The following is a 14,020-nucleotide window of genomic DNA, read 5'->3' as shown; positions in this document are numbered from 1 at the left end:
TAACAGTTACACAAATTTATAAATTATTCCCACAGTATATATTTAAAAGGAGATCAAATATTTAGAGTGCTTTAGAGGGGCGGGTGGAGGAAAAATTTTCATTTTAAGCAATCAGGAACAGGCAAAGCATTAGCAGTAATCCTGACCTCTTATCTGCTTATTCCATAAATAAACAAAACCACTTGGCTGCAGCATGCAATGTGTTTTGCAAGTTCCAGAACATTGAATTACGATCTTTACAGAGTTATTTACCTATTGAGTAAGAAACGGATTTCCCCTTCTGTTAAAAATTCCTACATCACAATTGTTGCAGAACAAGTGATTTTAGAGTAAGAATTTCCCAAGAATTTCTCAAAATCAGACAAAAAAAGGTGGGGGGAGAAGAGATAAGACGACACTATATATATTTGCCGCTGTACCCACAGCTAGCAAACCATAGCTTGGTTTTATCTCAACTGTACCAAAGGTAAGATTCAGCTTTTCTCAGACATATTTTTAATTCATTACATGCCTAATTGTATAATAAATATCTAGGAGAATTTTTTTTTACTGAGCATAGATGTTATGTTCTAAATTAGAGGAAGAAATGCAATCTTAGTATACCTGAGAAAATAATGTTTTAATGTTACTGCTGTGTTATAACTATTATGATTATTTTTATTTTTATTATTTTGAATTATTTCATTTTCTTTAGCCTAAATATGTTAGAGAAAAATACTATAGCAAGAATTAGGGAGGGCAGCTGCAGTGTTTCCAGATGTTAGTGGACCACACATTCCAGCATTTATTAACATTGGCTAGGCTGATAACGCTACACAAAGATGTGGTCAGTAACTTCTTGGGGCTTACCCTTTCCTACCTTTGATATGTAATAAACAGGATCTTTTTATGAGGAGCATTTCCCATTATAAATATAAAAAATTCTTAAAACATAATGTCACAAAGAATGTAAAGAACAGTTAAGATAATTGGTTTTGCTGGAATATACATTTTAATTGCTCTTAACATATCAAATAGCTCAAAATATTAAATAGGGTTATGTACTTAGATGTAATCTCTAGATTCGTTCCACACTGAGCCTTTCGTGAAAATCGAAAGAAATGCTAGTGTGAACAGCAAGTGACCCTGATTTCCAACTCTTGACTGCAGGCCCTCCGTTGCCGGAAAAACAATGAGAAAAATAATCTTCTGCGTTCTTGCTGTAATGCTTTGGTCGCAAGGTAAGTTCTGAGTCACGATCACTCAACACTGATGGCTCTTCCCTCACAGACCCAGTCCCTTCCTCTTAAGACTGAGAGATCCTAGATTGGAGGTCCTACCTCCAGAAGGCAGCACAAGCGTGCTTGAGATCAAAGGGGCCTTTGGAGGCACTTGGGGCACCATGGCCAGCATTGGCCCAGTCTGCCCACTCCTAGGCCTCCCTGCCTACTAGTGTTCCTGCGCTCTCTCCTCCTTTTCCTCGGGCTGCGATTCAGGTGCTTCAGTGCAGTTGCGAGAAGCAGTTGTTAAAGGGTTGCACTCAACAGAGCAAAGTGAAAGATGAATCTTTTTCCTGCCTTGCCTAAAGCGATAGGGCAGGGGTGGTGAACCTATGGCATGCGTGCCACAGGCGGCATGCAGAACCATCCCCGTGGGCATGCACGCCATTCCCGGGCTCCTCCCCCTCCCTCTCTCCACACATGCAGAGTCTGGGAACAGCTGTGAGAGCTGGGCGGGGTCAGTGAACTTATAAAAGGAGCAGTTTGGGCGAGAGAGTAAGTGAGCGGCCTTTGGAAGCAACCAGTGGGGGTCATCAGGTCCCAGCTGAGGGAAGGCAAGGGGGAGAGCTGGGATGCCTCCGCGGAGGAAAGCTGCCCCCCCCCGCCGGCTGAGCCTCTCATCCACACTGCATCATGAAGGATTGCATAGAAGGGGCACCGGACAGGGGTCTGATGGGGGGTCTACAGGGGGGAATCAGAGCCACCATCTCCCTTCTGCAGTACAGACCCATCGGTGTGGGCGGAGACGGCCCCGGAATGGCCAGAAAGGAGCTCTCACCTGGTGTGGGCCCTGTCTACATGGTGGCTCTAATGTGGGTGGTGGTTGTTGCTCCTCCTCCTCCTGCTCTAAGCCTCTTGACCGGCCAACTACACAGGGAAGCAGGAGGTGGCGGTGGTGATGCCTGCATCACCAAGCCCGGCTGGCCACAAATCTGCAAGTGAAGCTGTGCTGCCATCCTCGCGCTGGTGGGGGCAGCGGTGGGGGAAGGTGACTGTGGCACACACCCTCCCCTCCCCGCTGCCACCCCACATTGTCCTGCATGCATGGCCCGGAGGCGCACATGGGACAATGTATGGCAGCAGCAGCAAAGGATGGCCGCCTGCCAGATCCTGCCTTCCCCCGCTGCCGCCCCCACCAGTGTGAGGATGGTCAGCAAAGCTTCACTTCTGGATCTGCTGCCTGACACTATCAGCCCCTGCACACAGAGGCCTGTGAGCAGCATGCTGGCTGTCCGGCATAATGGAGTACTGGCCACAGAACCCCATCGGCACAGGTGGAAATGGCTCCGGGACAGCCAGAAGAAAGCCCTTGCCTGTCCTGGGTACATCCACTCGATGGATATGACAGCAGTGGCTTCTGCTGTTCTGACTGGTCAACCATGCAGGGAAGCAGGAGGAGGTGGAGGGGCAGCTGGGGGGTCTGGAGCTGCCTCGGCTGCTAGCTAGCAGCCCGACAAGGCAGCAGATTCATGGACCCGCTGTCCTTCCTGCTTCCCTGCATGGCTGACCAGTCAGAGCAGCAGCAGAAGCCACACCCGTCAGATGATGTGGGATGATGTGGGGTGGCAGCGGGAAGGGGAGGGTGTGTGCCATAGTCACCTTCCCCTGCCACTGCCCCCACCAGCACGAGGATGGCGGTACAGCTTCACTTGCAGATCTGCGGCCAGCCGGGCTTGGCAATGCAAGCATCGCCACTGCCACCTCCTTCTTCCTTGTGTGGTTGGCCAGTCAAGAGGCTCAGAGCAGGAGAAGGAGCAAAAGCCACAGCCCCTGTCAGAGCCACTGTGTAGACAGGGCCCACACTAGGTGAGGTCTCCTTTTCAGCCATCCTGGGACTGTCTCCGCCCATACCAATGGGGCTTCCATGATGCAGGAGGCTGTGGCTGCTGACGGACACCGTTGGCCCCCATGCACTCACTGGCCTCTGTGCATGGGGGGGGGCGATAGTGTCAGGCAGCAGCTGCTCCAGCCCCTGCCTTGCCTTGCCTTGCCCTGCATCAATTGGCACACCCACCCTGCCTCACCTTGCCTCACCCCACAGGACGAACCTCCAACCCACCACCCCACCTGCCAGAGACCCCCTGGATCTCCCCCAGCCCTGCCCGGCCCCCACAGGCATCCCTCCCTATAAGCATCATCGAGGTGGCCACACCAACCATGGCTACGCCCAGCCGGCACCCCACGGTGAATAAATGGGTTTTGGGTTGCGGTTTGGGCACTTGGTATCTAAAAGGTTCACCACCACTGTGATAGGGGATTTGCATTATAAACTTTCATGACCAAGGAATGCTAAAGAGCTCTAAATCTATTATTTAAATATGATGGTTATTTATTGGCTCTATGTTTGCATCTGAGATGGACCATCTGCCTAGAATCTCTCCTCTATTTCTTCAAACATGTCAGAAATAAGAAGAACGATGTAATATTTTAATTTGCTAGAAAGGAAAGTTGTGAATGTACTATTCTGATTCTAATCAGGGTTTTCTCCTTCTCCTCGTCAACATATTTGTCACATACATTTGTGTGTATGTATAAACTGCCTCCCTGGGTCCCTCTGTAAGTAAGCAACATGTAACATATTCAGAAGAATGTGTAACAGAAGGAAATGTAAATGTTTTTTAATTGTTAAATTCCTAAAGAGAAAGCTTCATATCTGAATTCTCTAACAGTAATTTTATTAAAATGTATACTGTTGAAAGAAATTCTTCATCAGGGTCCAGTCCAAGCTGGGAATAAACAAAATGGAGACTGCTTTAGAAAGAAGGTTGTAGTTTATTGAAGAGCAGAGCCAGACAGAAAGATGGCTCTGGGAAAGCTGACCACATATAGCAGGGTGTGGTGGGCTTTTATACCTCCTTGGGCTTTGTATTTGGAGTCCTTCCTGGTTGAGGCTTTGTATTTCCTTTGTCATATACTTTGACCTGAGCTTCAGTGTGCCTTTCTGGTATTCTGATGGCGGTGGGTAATCCTACTATGTCCCAAAGGTCTTTAGTTTGAGTGGGCTATGTAGATTTTAGGATTCTTTGTCTTTCTAATGTCATCAACTTCTAGCTTTCTGGCTCCAACCTTTCTGAATAGGATTATCAGATCTGAATTTCTACAGACCTGATTTCTGCTTGGGACAGAGAGACTTGGGGGGGGGAGGAGGTTCCTAAGATTTTTTATTATTCCTTTGGGGAAATATATTCTGCCTTCTATAAATTCCCCAAAATATTTCTTTCTCTGAGAGCCTGACTTCCCACAATACTTTCAATGATTTTAAAAAAACTGAAACAAACTAAAAAATGAAAAAATAAATAGCAGACAAAAGTACAGGAAAAGTGGAAAAAATAAAAAATAAGAATATAGTAAGCAAAAAGAAAAATATATAAAGAAATGACTTCCCTCGTCTCACCAAATATAAACAATTTTAATAACTTACCAGATTTCGATGATCCCATCTTCCCATATCCCATCTCACACAGTCTATCTATATAGATAATCACTGTTTAAATTAACTTCTGGGTCCATTTTTCCAAAATATCCTTCAATATGTTCAGTGTTAAAATATTTGACTCCATTCTGAAATAGCAAGTCAAATTTAAATGTTCTTCTCTTTAATTGTAATCTTTACTTTGTTCTACTTCCCCCTATTGTCCAAGCTTCAAAGTCTCATCCTATCATTTAAAAAAGCAAAAGAATTCAAAGCAAAAGCATTTTTTAACAGGAAAGATTCTTACAATTAATTCAAAAATCTTATTTTGAATCCATCTGGATCTTTATTCTATTTATAAATTTCAAAATCAAAATTCTAATCATCCTTTTGCTGTTTATTACTTGTTGATCCCAAAGTTCCAAACAGCTGAAAAGCAGTTAAGAAACAATTTTTAAATATGATTTGAAAAGGAATTATGCAAACCCAGACTTCCGGTTTGCCTACAGCTGTAAAATGGACGTCTGGAGGACAGCTCCCATCTTCCATGTCCAGATTCGCATCACTGGGGGTGTCCTAGAGGGACTGAAGAGTCGCCCTGGATGGGTGTCCAGACAGAAGGGGCTTTTGGAGAAATGTGGGGGGGCAGCAACCCCCTCGTTAGTGCCTGCATTCCCCTTGTACCAGCGGACGAAAGACTGACCATAGGAATATGGCCAGTTCCTAAGCTGCAGACAGCCAAAGTCAAAGCTAACATCAGGCAACATTAAGCAGCATGGAAGTGGCGAGGGTAAGATTCCTCTCTTGTACCTCAACCATCCTTTTTTAACCTAATTAAGCTGCTAAGTACTTTCCCCCCTGTGAAGAGGGAGGGGGAATTTAACCCTCTCCTTGGAAGGCGGCGAAGAAATTCAGGGGTGGGTTTTTTTTTGGAAACAAAACGTTTAAGGAACAAATAACAAAAGAAAAGGATTCTTAAAGTACTTGGAGGACACCCAGTGGCTAAATGTGAAATTGCAATTCTGATTTTCTCTTTAAAGAAAAAAACCAAAAACCTAAGATAAAGAATAACCTTGAACATCAGGTGTGAGAGTCTACAATGGAAGATTTTCAAAAACAAATTCATGCTCTGTGGGAAATATCCTACCAAACTTATCATCTTCTTTCTACAGCTGGCAATGAAATAAGAGCCTTTGGAAAAGAGTGAGAAAGTATCTTGATAAAACTAATCCAAACTCAGACTGTGATTACAACTAATATTTTATTGGGACAGGACTCGATAGAAGAAATTGAACAATTAAATATATTGGCAGAAGAATTAAATAGTCAACAAATACAGGTTTTTGAAGATGGTGATGAAGAAAATATGGAAGGATTTTTACTTGGACCAGAACAATTGTATCAAGAGGTGAAAATAATAAGATTTGGTGCTATTGGCAGATTCTTTAACTCTGTAATACAAGAATGCTTTGATGACCTGGAGGCAAAGAAGCGTAAAATGACACGGCAAAGGAAGAAAGCAAGAATAAGATAGAAGAAATATGAACATTTCTAAGAGGCCTGAAATAGATAATATTAAAATAGACAGGATAGTACTGGGATTACGAGAATGATTTTATGAGTAGATAAAAATATTGATCACTTAACAAAAATAATAATAAAGATAAAAAATACAAATGAATGAATATTAACATTGAAATATTGAGCTTTTTAAAATGATATGGGTTAAGATGTATATATGTTAAGAATGATAGAATGTAGCTGGTATATTTCAATGCAGAGTTATGAAGGATGTATTGAATGTTAAAATGGAACAAATTTTGGTTAAGGTTTAATATGTGGAAACTATAAATGAGAAACAAGAATATTTTATTGTCCTCCTCTTCTTTTTCCTCCTTCTTTCTTCTTTCTTTCTTTTTTCTTTTTTTTTCTCCTTGCGATTTGTATTTTAATCACTACTATTTTAAATATAGTAAAATTGATATAGACATGGAAATGAGATAAATGAGAACTGGATTACAGTATTAAGTATGGAAGAGAATTGTACAAAGGAAAAAGAGCTTATTTAGTAATATGAAATTAAAATTTTAAATGTTTTAATTTCAATATTAATACAAAATTAAAGCTAGAAAAAATAGATAAGGTGTTTGATGTTTTAAAGATGGAATGTTAAAATATGAAATATATTAAAAGATCGATGGATATACATTCAAAAAATAAAATAAAATAAACTATTAAGTGATTGATGGATAGCAATAAAAATATGTTAACTTAGATAAAAGGTAATATATATCGAAGAAAAAAGAGAGAGGAAGTATTGGTTATAATAATGTGGAGATTTGTAATAATATGTATCTGTCTGAAAATGGAACTATTGTAACTCGGACATCACGTTGCTTTCTAAAGATATTATTGTAAATATTGAAAAACTAATAAAATATTATAAAAAAAGGAATTATGCAAACCCAGGGTTCAAAAAGTTTGAGCAGTCTCTTCTGCCACAGCCATTAACTTGCCAGAGAATGCTGTCCTCCTGTGAGGAGCAATTGTCTGGAGCTCTTGGGGGCAATCTGAGGTCCTTTTCTGGAGGGGACTTACAAAGAGCCGTCTACTCACCAGCTTTTCATTCTCCCACGGTCAGCAGTTCCACTTTTAGCAGAGATGTGTTCCGTTTGCCATTTTTCCCAAAGGTGTGAATTCTCGAATCTTATTGTATTTGAAACTGAGTCATAGAGCTGGAACTTTTCAAAATCTTTGATGCAAATAATTTTTGAAATTTCTACTCCCAAATCCCATTGATGCAATATGTAGGCAAAAAGATAGGTGATGGAAAATTACAGATTGAGTTGTTGCTTTGCCTCCTCTCTTTCAGCTGTGGATGCTCTGGAATGTTATCACTGTCCCAATGGAGGAAGATGTTTTACCACAGCTACCTGCTCTGATCGTCAAGACCGATGTATGTCCATATTCTTTAAAGCAATTGGTAAGTATAATAGTGTGAAAAAATAATTATATTTAGTTCCTTTAATTTTTTTCACCTCTATGATGATTGAATTTTCTCCTGGAAGTGGTTGCAGGGTCCATTGCTTTCTGAATACTGATCTTTACTAGCTCTATCTGTGCAAGGGCCATAACCTTCACCTCACGAGGCCCAAAAGACCTGAGGTGAATTTTAATTCTGCTTCTCTCTGAACTTAGGCCAGGAGTAGGCAAACTTGGCTCTTTTATGACTTGGGGACTTCACTCCCAGAATTCCTGAGTCAGCATGGCTGGTTCAGGAATTCTGGGTATTGAAGTCCACAAGTCATAAAAGAGCCAAGGTTGTCTACCTCTGACATAAGCAATACTGTACCCAATCGTTGTTATGGAGTCAGCCATTGTTAGCAATAACATATCCAGGGATCCTTTGCCTCAGGATGCACCTTTCAGGACTGAAGGAATCCTGGAATAAGTAGTTTCCACAGCCCACTAAAATTTGCATTAGTGTCTCAGGTATCCAAACAATAGAACTGACTAAATTAATCTGGACTCTGGAACAAATGCAAGGGTTACCCTAAGTATTATTCAACAAGAACAATAAGAAACAATCCTTCATCAACAATGAGTAAGAATGCAATGTTACTCATTACTTCAAGTTAAAGCTCCTCCACAAGACTTTGATTACAGGGCAAGCAAAATGCTTGATAATGGGATTGCCGATGCATTACTAGACAGTCTGCTGATTCTTTTGGATATCATGATTGCTCTCAGGGGAACAGGTATGTCACTTTCAAACCTCACCACCCTGCCCCGGTCTCAGTCTTGCTATCCAACACATTTTTCACATGAAAGAAGCAAGAATTTGGAATAATGTGGTTGTGCTGTGTGCCTGGCCCAACTTCCTGAACAAATGAAGAAAGGCTAATCTATCTAGGACCTTCCATCATTAACAAAAGACAATGTTGGTGAAGTGAAAAATTTTTCCCAACAGCAACCACAAAATCTTTTTTTTCCTGTAGGGTACAATCCACCAAGGTATGCCAAGAGGTGCGGCAGACAGTATGAGTGTGATGTTTTGAATTCAGTACCAAGCGCAGGGGTTAGCGCCGTTTGTTGTGACTACGACAGATGCAACCGTTAGCGTTCACTTTCAACTGGAGACCTTCTCAATGACATCATTGGCCTCAACTGATTGCACTGGATGTGATTTGTCCAAAATTCAAGAGCGATTTGGAATGTGATGTCCAATAATATTCTCAATCCATCCTATATGAATGGGAAAATAAATAAAACCTGATCTTTCATTGTATACTATGAAAAAGGACTTTTTTGTGTGTCTATCCTATGTCTACACCAAATCAGCGTTGTTGGAGTTTCCTCAGTACTGATAATGTTGCACAAAAGCTAACACAAGTCTATATAATATCCCTGAGTATCACAACAATATGCCAGTTGTCAAAACTCAAAAGGAAAAGGAAAAGAGGAGTCTTAACACTATTTCACAGCAATATGCATGTACATATTTCCATTATTTTCCTTGTGGTATGCACAAGGCTCAGTACTGTCTCCATTGCTTTTTAACATCTACAGCAGAAGTCCCCAAACTATGGGCCATGGCCCACTACTGGGCCATGGCCTCTTGGCCACCAAGCCATGTAAGTGGCTGGCCAGTGCTTGCATGCATGCACAAGTACTCACCCTCTCTCATGCGAGTGATAGTTTCGGCGTGACCCTTGGCACAAATCTTGCACCGGCACTAGCCTCATCTCTAGCCTTGGCATGCCCCTCATGCCTGTGCTAGTCTCGGTGCTAGCCTCAGTGTGACCTTCACACCAGCGATAGCCTCAGCATGATAGTCCCACCAGTGCTAGCCTAGGCACAACCCTTGGCATCACTCTCGCACTGGTGCTAGCCTCGGCATGACACTTCCATCAGTGCTAGCCTTGGCATGACCCTCACACCTGCGCTAGCCTCAGTGCAAGTCTTGTGCTGGCATTAGCCTCAGCGTGACCCTTGCACTGGCACTAGCAGCCCCAGTTACAGAGTGCGCATGCTCACGGCCCCACTCACACATACACGCGTGGAGCTACATTTGAGTATGTGTGGATGTGTGCATAAAGACATCTGGCCCTCCCTTTGCCACCGGGCTGCCAACCCAGAAAGTTGGTGACGCCTGATCTACAGGAAGCCACTGGGTGAGATCATGCGTAACCATGACTTAAGGTATCTAAAATACACTGATGATATCCAACTCATGAAGATGTTGCTGCCCTCTCATGATACCTGGAGGCTGTGGGGGCCTGGATGGAGGACAACAGGCTTTGACTGAACTCTGGCAAGATGAAATGGCTTTGGGTGCATGGAGCCCCAAGGCCCAGGACTTTGACATCGATAGTCTGAATTGCATAGAACTACCCCAGACAGATCCAGACTGCAACTTGGGGGTTTCTCCTGGACTCGCAACTCCTGCTTGAAGATGGCAATCGCAGCTAGGAGAGCTTTTGCACAACTTCACATTATGTACTAGTTGCAGCCCCTCCTGGGTCAGGAGTACTTGCATTTGGTCTTTCAAGCCCTAGTCATCCTGCAGTTGGACTATTGCAACACCCTCTACATGGGGCTGCCTTTGAAAATCATTTGAAAGCTACAGGTAGTGCAAAGTGCAGAGTGTGACAGGACGGACAGTTCTTGGGCTCCAAAGCATGGCCCATGTAAAACCACTGCTCTACAAGCTGCCCAGGCTGATGGTTTGCTTCCAGATGCAATTCAAGTGTTGGTAATCATCTTTAAAGCCCTTTATGACATGGGTCCAGGCTACCTAGACCCTCTCACTGGGATGGCACTCCCCACCTGTTCTGGCAGAGGAGGCATGCTGCAGGCCCTATCAGCCAGGGTATTCTGCCTGGCGAGGTCCAGGAGAAGGGCCTCTGCCACTGAGCCTGTCCTTTCAAACATCTTGCCGCCCTCCCCCCAAGTGAGGTTGGATCCAACCTCCCTGACCTTCCACAAGAGCTTAAAGACCAGTTAAAGCTTCAAGCTCTGCCAATTGGCTTGGGGCTGTTTATGGAGGGTTTTCATCTCCACCCCGAACCAACCCAGTGATGCCCTCGATGTGATGTCCCGTTGCCTGGAAGTGGTTGCCTGGAAGTGGATTTGGATGGGGAAGAACAGGCCGGCTCAACCCAGCCAAGACTGAGTGGCTTTACGTTCCAGCATCTCGTTTAGTCCAAGAGGTTCCATCTTTGGTTATGGGAGGAGAGATGTTACCTCCCGTTGATAGGGCACGCAATCTAGGCATCCTCATGGATTCACGACTCAGTTTTGAAGATCATATTGGAGTCGTGGCCAGGGGGGCATTTGCCCAGGTTCACCTGGTGCGCCAGTTGCACCCCTTTCTGGACCAAGATGCCCTACGTACAGTCACCCAAGCACTCGTTACCTCCCGTATAGATTACTGCAATGCTCTTTACATGGGGCTGCCCTTGAAGTGTTGCGTCGAGCGACCGATCAGGGTTCTGGCCTCAACTCTTAGAGCCCCGTAACAGGGGTGAGAATTTAGAGGGACCCTCGCAAGGGTGAACACCTTGAATATGGAAGGATTTTGCCCTTTGCCACCGACCCAGTGTGCCGGACGTTCCAACGGTCACACTTGGGAACTGCGATAGCGCAGGAACAGGATCCTAGGACAAACTGAGGCACCAACACAAGTTTGTTCAAGGTGAGAGAGCACAGAGTGCCCGGGGTGGATGGTGTTGCCCCCGAACAGCTTTGCACAGCACTCTTTTATTGAGCAGTTTCATCAGGGAGGGGGAAGTACACACATGAGGGAGCAACATATGGAAGGTCATAGGAAAACATAGCTCATTGCATACAACTGCTAATGAAGAGGGCAAAGGTCATCACAGGAAACAATAAAGCATAGCTTATCGTATACAAATGCTAACAGAGAAGACAAGGGTTATCACAGGAAGGCATAACTTGAGGCAAGGACAATTACAAGAGACATTATCACAGGAAGGCATAACTTGAGGCAAGAACAATTACAGGAGACAGGAAGCCATATCTTGAGGCAAGGGCAATTACAGGAGACAAGTCTTGTTATATACAATTGTAAATGGAGCAGGAGACAGAGGTTTATCACTAGAGACAGGAATGCAGAACTTTATAACCTTGTATACAATTGTAAATGGAGCAGGAGGCAGAGGTTTATCACTGGAGACAGGAATGCAGAACTTTATAACTTTCAATATAGAAGGCAAAAAGGTCTTTTGGGAGTCTAGGATAACTACATTGAAGACCACCCGGAGGCTTCAGCTGGTGCAGAATGCAGCCGTGTAGGTAGTGATGGGAGCACCCCGATACTCCCATATTACACCCCTCCTGCATGAGCTGCATTGGTTACCAGTTGTCCTCCGGGTGAGATTTAAGGTGCTGGTACTTACCTTTAAAGCCCTACATGGCTTAGGCCTGGGATACTTGCAGGGCCATCTGCTGCTGGGAATGACTTCCCATCACCCAGTGTGCTCACACAGAGAGGGCCTCCTCAGGGTACTGTCGGCTAGACAATGTCGGCTGGCGACCCCCAGGGGGAGGGCCTTCTCTGTGGGAGCGCCAGCCCTATGGAACCAGCTGCCCCTTGAGCTTCGGATGGCCTCCAGTCCTTTTGCCGCGGCCTCAAAACACTCCTTTTCCATCAGGCTGACCTGGACTGACAGGGATTTTAATTATGTTTTTAATTTTTAACTTATTTTAATTTTTAATTTTAATTTATTCTACGGGGGCCATTAATTTAATTTTCTTTTAACTTCTGTATTATTGTATTTTGTTGTTGTTAGCCGCCCTGAGTCGTTCAGAAGATAGGGCAGCATATAAGTCCCAATAATAAATAAATAAATAATAAATTCTATTTATATAATCTAGGTTTTGCATGCTCTTATCTTTTAATATTGTAAGACAATCAGTGTTATCCTGTGATAAGTTGGGTGGCCAATAAATTTTATAAATCAATAAAGACAGTACACAAATAGTACACAAATAGACAAATAAATTGAATTTGGGATGATGATTAACCATGGGCCTAATCCAAATCATTGAGATCCTAAGTCGTATGTTACATTAGAAGACCCATCAAGTTATTTTACAGGGTTAATTGAACCAGATGGTCCTTCATCTTATTCCCTGACCCCCAACAGCAATGGCCCCATAATCCAGGTCTGCGTCTGACAGCAAGCTGTGGTTCTTGTACCCAGTGGCGTAGCATGGGGGGTGCAGGGGGGGCCGGCCGCACCGGGCGCAACATCTGGGGGGGGCGCTCCGATCCGAACCGCCGGGTCACCGCCCACTGTGGAGGGGGGGGGGTGCATATTACTTGCCTTGCCCCGGGTGCTGACAACCCACGCTACGCCACTGCTTGTACCACCTCACTACTAGTCTTTGTTTAACCAGGAAAGGGAATTAGAAAGTACAGTGTGACACAGAGGTTTTTTTGTAGCCCACCAGTTGCCCCTTACTGAATAAATTCCAGTTAAATAAAGCACAGCTTTATGTTTTTGCACCAATTCAATTCAAAGAGGAAATGGCCATAGGGTACATATTTAACAGGAGATCAAATATTTAGAATACTTTAGAGGGGATGGTGGAGCAAATATTTTCATTTTAAGCAATCAGGAACAGGCAAAGAATCAGCAGTAAGAAACTGCTTTGACATCTTATCAGCCGAGCTCCATAAATAAACAAAATTACTTAGCTGCAGCATTCATGTGGTTTGTAAGTCCAGAATTTTGCATTGTGATCCATACAAAGTTATTTACCCATTATTTAAGAAATGGGTTTGCCTTTCTATTACCAATATTACACCAGTATTTTTGCAGAATAATTGATGCAATTCTCCCCCCCCCAAAAAAGGGAGGAAATAAGAAAGCACAACTATATATATTTGCAGCAGTACACAAGGTTAGCACATCATAGCTTGCTTTTATTTCACCTGTACCAAAGGTAAGATTCAGCTTTTCTCAGACATAGATTTAATTCATTACATGCCTATTTGTATAATAAATATCTAGGAGAATTTTTTTTTACTGAGTATGGATCTTATGTTCTAAATTAGAGGAAGAAATGCAATCTTAGTATACCTGAGAAAATAATGTTTTAATGTTACTGCTGTGTTATAACTATTATGATTATTTTTATTTTTATTACTTTGAATTGTTTCATTTTCCTTAGCCTGAATATGTTAGAGAAAAATACTATAGCAAGAATTAGGGAGGGCAGCTGCAGTGTTTCCAGATGTTAGTGGACCACACATTCCAGCATTTATTAACATTGGCTAGGCTGATAACGCTACACAAAGATGTGGTCAGTAACTTCTTGG

At 43.4% G+C, this 14,020-nt stretch overlaps 1 long non-coding RNA gene across 1 annotated transcript; it reads left to right on the top strand.

Annotated features, from left to right (window-relative positions):
• Positions 1 to 356: 356 nt before the first annotated feature.
• Positions 357 to 8,965, top strand: LOC308660817. The gene is made up of 4 exons (XR_014024821.1): positions 357 to 466; positions 1,150 to 1,220; positions 7,544 to 7,654; positions 8,670 to 8,965. It is a non-coding gene; the product is annotated as an uncharacterized lncRNA (long non-coding RNA).
• The last annotated feature ends 5,055 nt before the right edge of the window (positions 8,966 to 14,020 follow it).

This window comes from Vipera berus (assembly GCF_964194415.1).
Source record: "Vipera berus genome assembly, chromosome: 1".
Classification (NCBI taxonomy): Eukaryota; Metazoa; Chordata; class Lepidosauria; order Squamata; family Viperidae; genus Vipera; species Vipera berus.
The sequence above is the reverse complement of the archived record's forward strand: the minus strand, read 5'-3'. Positions and strand labels throughout refer to the sequence as shown.